The sequence below is a fragment of the Epinephelus moara genome, chromosome 15, assembly GCF_006386435.1.
Source record: "Epinephelus moara isolate mb chromosome 15, YSFRI_EMoa_1.0, whole genome shotgun sequence".
Lineage (NCBI taxonomy): Eukaryota > Metazoa > Chordata > Actinopteri > Perciformes > Serranidae > Epinephelus > Epinephelus moara.
Genome location: NC_065520.1, coordinates 4,453,935 through 4,462,469, shown reverse-complemented (window position 1 = coordinate 4,462,469; position 8,535 = coordinate 4,453,935).

The following is an 8,535-nucleotide window of genomic DNA, read 5'->3' as shown; positions in this document are numbered from 1 at the left end:
TCAACTCCTGCTGCTAATCAGCCTGCTCACCTGAAAGTAATCTAATTATCAAACAGTCCGCACTCTGCCAGATCAATTTTTTCCACTTTTTTTGCATAAACCTTGTTTCTCTGTGCCTCAGATCCAGACTCACCGCTCACCCGTTTGCCTGCCACCCCAGCCTGCCAACCTGTTTCCAGCCCTGCTTAGCCTGCCTGCCCTGTTTCCCCCACATGCCCTGGATCAACCCAAGACACCCCCTCTTGCTTTACTGAAAATAAATCCACTTTAAACTGAACAGCTGTTTGAGTTTGGGTCCAGTTCTCCCTATACTATACCACATATATATATCTTTCTTTTATATGTTTGAAGATCCACTTATTACTAAAAGTATGTGTCATTTGAGAGAGACTAAAAAAAACAACTAAAGTAATGGTCAAAGTTGTCATAATGAAATTTGTGTGCTGATGGATTCACGTCTTCAACTCATGCATTGAGAAATATCACAGGTAGACGTTTCATCTTAAAAGCTGCTGGCAGTCGGCCCAGTGAATTGAGGATTTTAGGGGATTTTTGGATGAAAGTGTGTATTTTCTCATACCAGGGCAGATTTGGTCAGGAGTGCACTCCTTCACAAGGTCAGATGTTGTTTTTTTAGGACATTTCCTGCAGTGTACCAAGTCAGCTCTGCATATGGTAGCAAATGCTCTTCATTTGTTAAGCCCCTTTCACACATTCAGGAACATTTCCTGCATGGGGTTATGTGTGAATGGGTACAGAGACCGTCATTTAGGGATATTACTTTCCCACCTCAAGACCGAGTAACATTTCAGGGAAAATGCCACTATGACTGTGTTAAGAATCACAAAAAGTGTTGCGCCAAGACTATGCAAGCAATCACAAGACTATGCTGATGATGTATGTGTGTTTCTGATTGAAGTAGATCACGAAAAAATATGACTTGTTGAATATTAAATACACAAGAACATCCACAACGGACAAAAATTGGCTCTTTGCAGGCCATGTTCCTCAAAATAGGAGACATCTTTTTGTCTTTCCCCATCTTCTTCTTCTGCTGAGTTTCATGATGGCTGGCATCCAAGTGTTGCATTACCATCTGCTGGACTGTCCCATCTTTTCCTGTATTGGCATGACAGTTGTAGAAAAAGTATACAGAAATGTTCCTTAATGTAGTGCATGTGTGAGGGGCAAAAATCACTCGTGGAGCCTGAAAGGTTATTCTAGTACTTTACTGAAAACTATGTGTAAAAGAGGCTCCATACACAACATTTATGACCTTTCCACCAGTATCGACAGAGGTTGTCTTCTGCGCTCTCGCCTCACCTGCGCCTTGAGCAACAGAAACCTCATCTGACACCAATAAGACCAGACTTTTACAGCAGAGAAACACACTAGGCTGAGTATCTACTGAAGATGTATCATCATACATAACACTGCGATCATGTTACTACTGCACCTGCTATTTGACTCAGAGATCACAGATTTATTGCCTCACACTGGGATCAGACTACACATAACATTTGTCAAGTCAGGTGAACGTGGTTCCTTTTATTTCTATTGTGAGCTGGTTGAGAGACGAAACCACACGTTGAATTCAGACCAATATTAGATTACTGTCTGTCATGACCTGCATGATGTGCCAGGATCAAAAATGTCATAAACCTTGCATTCAGTTTACTGGTCATGAGGAATATTAGTTAGCCTGTGACGTCTATTGTCTGATACTGTTATATAATGTTTTTCCGTAACTCTGGAGGAAGCTCTCCTAAATTAAAAAAAAATAATCCTGATGGTGTCATGGTAAAAAATGCTGTTGAGTTGCATTATGTAAATTATAGGACCCAGCATTTCTGGACCGTGACCCTTGTTACAGCTGTATGTGTTCTGTGCCGTTGTCCCTTTTCCCTACTTAGTAGATCAGGTGTGTTGCATTACTTAACGAGATGCACTGCACCTGGCATGGAGAAGCAGAAAGAGGCCTCTGGTGTGGGGACTGCTGGTCCTGCTGCCTCTCAGCCTGGGATTTTATTGACTTGTTTGCTTGTTTTTTTGCTAATACATCCCATGGATTTGATTGTTGTATTTTGGGTCAGTGGTGGAGCCCATGAGGCCACCCAAGGGTGGGGTGTAACAACCCTGCAGACACAGTAATAGTCAGGATATCTCTGCCTCTCTGCTTCAGTTTCTACCATTCTTATTATATCTGACTTTTTTGTGTACCCCAAATTTATGGAGGTGCAATAGCTGGAGCTCACTTTTAACTCCATCCCTCTGCCTCTCAAGATGTGAAAAGGTCTTGACCATAATGCTTTCATTGGCCACATCCTCATAAAGAAATTATAAAAGCTACGGAAGATAGAGTTATTTCAGTAATGATTTCAAAGATTTTCATTTGACTAATGTCTATGAAGTCACTATCGCTAAATAAAGTAACTCAGTGATGATCGAGCCTACTGAGGTTTTCACACCGCTGGGAGGTAACCTGCTACCTCCAGTCACTACAATTAGGGGAGGGCAACAGAGGGGAAGCCGTGCTGAAAAAGCACTAGGGTTATGAAGCAGCTGTGTGAATGTGCACAGATTTTGCTTTGAGTTCACCCTGAGCTTCTGGGGGTCGCTGCCTGATTTTGCTGGATCAAATAGAAAGGAATCGCGGAGGCAGAAGGAAAACAAGATGGAGGAGTGGATAATGTTGTTGTCTGAATGCCATAAGTTACGACACTAGCAAATTATTTCAATCAAGAGACACTAATTTTTGGTGATTAGACCCCATCAAGATAGCTTACTTTAAGGAGGGGTCTAGACCTTAGTGGTGGTAGAGGTGGTGAAAATGAGATGAGAAGATGTGGAGAAGACGGGGAAGTGCTGATTATCTGGATGAGTAGAGTAATGAGCTCTTATTAAGCTCAACCTGGATTCTGGAGTTGTGGCAAAGTTTGATTGGATAATTAGTGTACACCCATAATCAGCTGATTAGAGGGTGCAGTGAGAGTGGGATGGAGAGAATTGTGAATGGATGAGCACAACGGAAGTCTTCCTGATTGTACTTAATAAGACATCCAGAAGAACAGCTGGGCCTGGGATAACACTTCCACCCAACTTCAGAAGACTGGTGCATCGTCAGCATATGTAGAAATCTTTGGTAATTTCAGTGACTTCCACTGTCTTGCTACAGTATGCAGCGACAAGCTAGCTTGCACTTCTGCCAACGGAGCACCTGCCTGTCATTGCAGCTGTGGACCGCAGCGGCAGCAACCACATTTAAAAAACATTTTGCCTTTTGGACGAACGCTCTTTCAGGTAGGCGATTGTTAGAGTAGATACCTTGAAGTGATGTGAAAGCAGCGCGTCAGTTAATGACGTGTTTCCAATCACCCAACAGTGGTTGATCCACCAGGAAGAGTGGGCGAAGCTAATGCAACAGACTCGCTCTTCAACTTGCTGGTTTGTGAAGCAGCATACTGCCATTCTCTGGTCTCTTGTAGCGTGTAAACGGTTACTGAGGTTCAACAAGCAAATAATATTCACATTGTACAGTTTTATAATTTCAAAATATGTCTAATTAGTTATTTTCTTTATATTCTCTATATTCTTTATATTCCTAACTTCTCTTTAATTGTGTATACTAAGCATTGTTGTGTATATATACAGTAATCAGAGAGGACAGCCATATTTCATTGTACAGTGCAACGTTTTTTTTGTGTATATGACAAAATCATTTTGAATCTCAAATCATTTATGCTATCTGTGAACAGTGAAGATGCAACATTAGAGCCATACATGGGATAAATAATGGATGAAGCCACTGTGACATTGGCCATTGGTTTGTGGACTCCTGCTTCAATGCCTTGAGTTTGGCATTTTGGCCATCGCCATCTTGTTTTTTGGAGCTAGAAGTAGCCATGCTTGGACGAGAGGGTAGAGCTGTGGATGCGCGAGGGTTGGATCTGACTCATAAGCCCTTTTACACCGGGATCGTGCTATAGGGCCGCTACGAGGTCCCTTCTATATGCTGCCTTTGCGTTTTTACACAGAACCAAACAACGGTGGCATCATGCTGGTCCAGTGTGTGATTTTAGACAGCATGTCAGCATCCCAAAGACACGGGAGCCATGACAGGCGTGATACCTTACATAACAGTGTCAGCCTCTAGTGTGGCATAACATACTTGTCAGGAGTGCTTTCTAAACAATAACAATGATTTACCATCTCTGCTATACGGCGGTTGATCTCGTCTGCATTGTCTTCTCAGTCTGCGAACATCTTTGGCCACTGTCGTTCTTCTTTAAGTTAGCTGCTAAGTGCTGCTAGAGATTCCCAGCGGTGGGTCACAAACATAGCACGTAAAAATGTTCAACTCAGAGGCAAGCTCCAACCCCCTTTCTGAATTCATACCTTTTTATTAAGAACGGCAAGGCAGAATAACGGTGTGACATTTTTGCCTCAAACAGGCAATTTAAAAGGGGCTACGGACTGGAGCAAAGTCTCATAGGCAGCCTTTCACTGAAGTAGCCACGCCCTTAAACACATGTAACTTTAAGCCCTAATGAAATGTGAGGTGAGGTATATAAAAATTTACTTCCCCGTACAGTTGCAATGAATGTTGAAATTAGCTATAGAGATCAAAGCTATTTTTGTACCAGGCTGTAAAGTTGGCAATTTTAACATGAATGACTTGCTCTTGGAGCCAGCCTCAAGTGGCCATTCAAGGAAATCCAGTTTTGTGCTCTTCCTTGTTGGCTTCATTTTTCAGCCCCAGTGGTTGCTGCTTGATTACAACATAATATTTCATAAGCAGTCCTATCTTTTCAAAGTAAGCCCACTAAAGCCAGCTATCTTAGCAGCTGGCAAAGTAATTGATGAATCGCTGGCATTTGGTCATCAGCTCTGTCAATCCCCCAAAGATACATGTAACAAACTCCCACTGTAGCCTGGAAACACACACACACAGGAGCTTGTGTCTGCTTGGTTTAAATCCCCAGTCTGCCTGGAAAACTGTGGGTAGAGGAAGCGAATAAAGCATAATTCATCCTTCTCTCAACACTGACTGTCAGAAGTACCCTTGAGCAAAATACTCAACCCACAACTGCGCCAGAGGAGCTGCTCGGCGGTCAGCAGCAGAAGACTGCGGTTTTACTGAGCAGCTCCCAGGTGTGATGCTGTGAAACTTTATGGTGCAGAGAGGAGAGCGTGCCTGCTCAGCAAAACTTGTCTGGATAAATAAAGGTGAGAAAAAGAAACACATGAGTCATTGGGGAATATCTCCCGAGGTGCAACGGGAGGATCCCAGAACTTACAGACTGTCTCGCCTCTTTTGTTCAACGCGCCGCTGGACCTGAGCTGAACTCACTGTTTGCCTAGAGGGAGCTTACAGTGTGTTGTTGGCAAAATCCCTTTTCTCACCTTACCGGACGGGGAAAAACAACACCTCGCAGGGGTGTCTGGAGATCAGGGCTGACAGCATCTTTGGCCTCTGTCCGTGAACAAAAAGGTCACCAGTTCAACCCTGACAGCCAACATGTCCATCAGAAGCTGTTTTGAAATAGCTCTTTTTGTCCTGAGGCAAAGTTCTAGTGTGAATTGACTTTGGAAAAAGGCATCAGCATAAACACCTAAAAAACTGACCTGGTATTGTCTATCTGAGGTAGACCTAATGTGGAATTAGAGCAAGTGTAAAGCAAAGAGACAAGGTCAGCAGGCTCAGTTACCATATGACTTTACGTGACACAGGAGGGTGTGATATTTAAGTCAGAGGCCCTCGACCAGTTTGGCCTACGACTCCTTAATGAGGCAACATGTTTGTGGCCCCTCATCACAGGTTATGGCTGCAATTTGTATGTTCAGGTGGCAAAAAGAAGAGCTGCATAATTTTTAGAGACCTAAGGAACTCATCATAAAAACTGTAGCCGAGTAAAAATCAATGATGGATAGAAACTATGAAAATGTAGATCAATCAGGTAACACAGGAACACCTAAATTGTACTGTATGTTGTTCCACATTTAATTCTGGCCATATCAGGAAGCTCAAATCACAGCTGAGTACAGGGTCAACTTTATGATCCTTCTGTATAATTAAAAAAAAATGTAACGCTATAAGACAGAAGTGGTACCATATCATTGCTTTATTATGTCACAAATAAGTCTCAAGTCTTTGCAGTCAAGTCCCAACACAAGTCCCACGCCCTACACTTAGATGTTCAGGTTCTAAACAATAGTGCGCTCTTCACCAAATGCAATGCCATTTCAAAGACAGAGTTAATATGTATTAAATTTACAACAATCATCAAATCAATCAATCAAAACAGTTTGTTAAAAAGTTACTTAGCTGTTAAGCTAACGTTAGCTAAGCATTTGCTCACTACCATTGTTAGTATTAGCCACAACTTACTGTTCTTTGTGCAACTTAAAATGTCGAATGGAGTTGGAAGTATTTGCAATTTCTAATGATTTGTAATTTTCATCCCACATTTTGCATACTGCAATCATTTTTTGTTGACCACTGCATAGTTTTTGTGCACAAATGTGATTATCTTTGGTATCATTTTTTTCAACGAGCCCTCAATAATGTTACATCCCATGGTTCTCTCATGCTACTTGACTGGATGCTGTCGGATAGGTTCAAATAAAGTTGATCTGGGGAATTAAGTGTCAATTTCCTGGTTAGAGTAATTGTTAACATTAGATGCTTCAGAAAAGGGAGGGAAATATAGCTTTTAATTTTAGGGTTTGAGGGCAAAGTATCATGTGTTTTCAAGCCCAAAGGCTGAGAGATAAGTCCTTGGTGTTAAGGTTGCGAGTCTTTTTTTTTTTTAATTTGGCAAGTCATTATTTGTGACTGTCTGACTGGAGTCCAGGTCATGTGACTTGAGTCCACATTACTTCTATTACATAATCTTTTTGTTTTAAGAGTTTGTTTCATCTGCAGCGCACTAGACAAGTTTAAAGTTGGTCACTTCAGAGAGCATTTTTAAAAGACAGTTTATAGTTTAATAGTTAGTGCAAGGTACCCTGGGTGCCTTTGCAAGTAAAATGATACAATGCAATACAGTGCAGGAAGAGGCATAAAATCCAGAGGGCTTATTTGAGTAATTAAGAACTCAAAAGTACAGTCAGATAAAGAACAATACATAAATTAATACAAGTGAAAACACACTACTAATAGCAAAATGTGTTTGATTGCAACAACAAAAAAACAACAAATAAAAGTATCTATTTATGAGCGGGAAAAAAGGTTTCTCTCTTCCTTTTATCATCTTACAATTAATAGACCATTGCTGATGTGTCAAAAAATTCATTAGGTATGCTTTGTTTTGTCTGCTGCACAGTCTGTCCTCCCTGCACGGTTATGTATTTGTTTACAGCCACATCTGCCACGTCTCTCATGCAGGCTGTTTTAATATCAACAGAAGAGTTCCGGTGTAAATAGGGGAATCTGATATGGTTCACATGGAAAGCTGGTATAAACAGGAGGTCAACAAAATCAGACATGGGTGAAAAAAAAGTCAGAGTGGAGCATCACGTAGTCCAGGGTCTGGTGATGGGATGAATTCAGTGAGTGTAATTGCTACTGGTAGGCTGAACTATTTTTAATTCTGCTGTTCTTGTTTACATGTCAGAAGTATTTTAAAAACTGCAGAGGAATGTCTGAAATTCACTTAATATCCACGGAGCATCGTGTGAGGTGAAGGGAGGCAGAAAATCACAGGCCTCGACACAACAGCCCCCTGACGATATGAGCATGCTATGGCTGTTTTGTCTTCGCCTGAGCCTCTTGTAGAAAGAAACTGATGATGGAGACTTTGATGACAGTGTTGCAGTCCATGCATACACATACACATGCTTTGGGAGGCCCTTCTTTTAGCCAGGATGGCAACAAAGTCATTGAAGCCAGGCCAATCTGAAGCTGCAAAATACAGGCTTTTTTTGGCTTATATTGTCCACATTAGCCAACCAACATTACTAAGAATTCTAAATAAGTATTCATTAATATGTTTTAACACAGTGTGGCTCCTCTGCAGTGCACTATTTATAATTATTTGGTACTTTAACTTTGCGGCATTGGCCAGGAAAGCAAACAAATCTGTCTGCACACTGTTAAATTCTCTGTTTTCTGCAGAGAATTTACCTTTTTTGGATTTGGAATCCATATCTAGCCTAGATAGGGGAAGTCAGAGCCACTGTTATTGGGGTTTGGTCAAATTTAGAGGAAAAGGTGCCAGATTGTAAACGTATGATGCACATTTTAGCTGAAAAAATGTTGTTTTGTTTTGTTTTATTCGGTGTAGACTGCACATTTTTAGGCCTACAACAATAATAAATTAAAATTAAAATAGTAAATATCAACAGTCACTCATTTCCGTATAATTTTTTTATTAAAGCTAAAGGGAACCACTGGAGAGTGGCTAAAGAGCCGCAGGTGGCTCCAGAGCCACAGGTTGCCTACCCCTAGACTAAGTGTACGATCACACAAAAAGTGTTTGGCAGTTTGCAAAACGCCTTTTTATTGCTGCCAGGCAATCTTCCCATCACATTCTT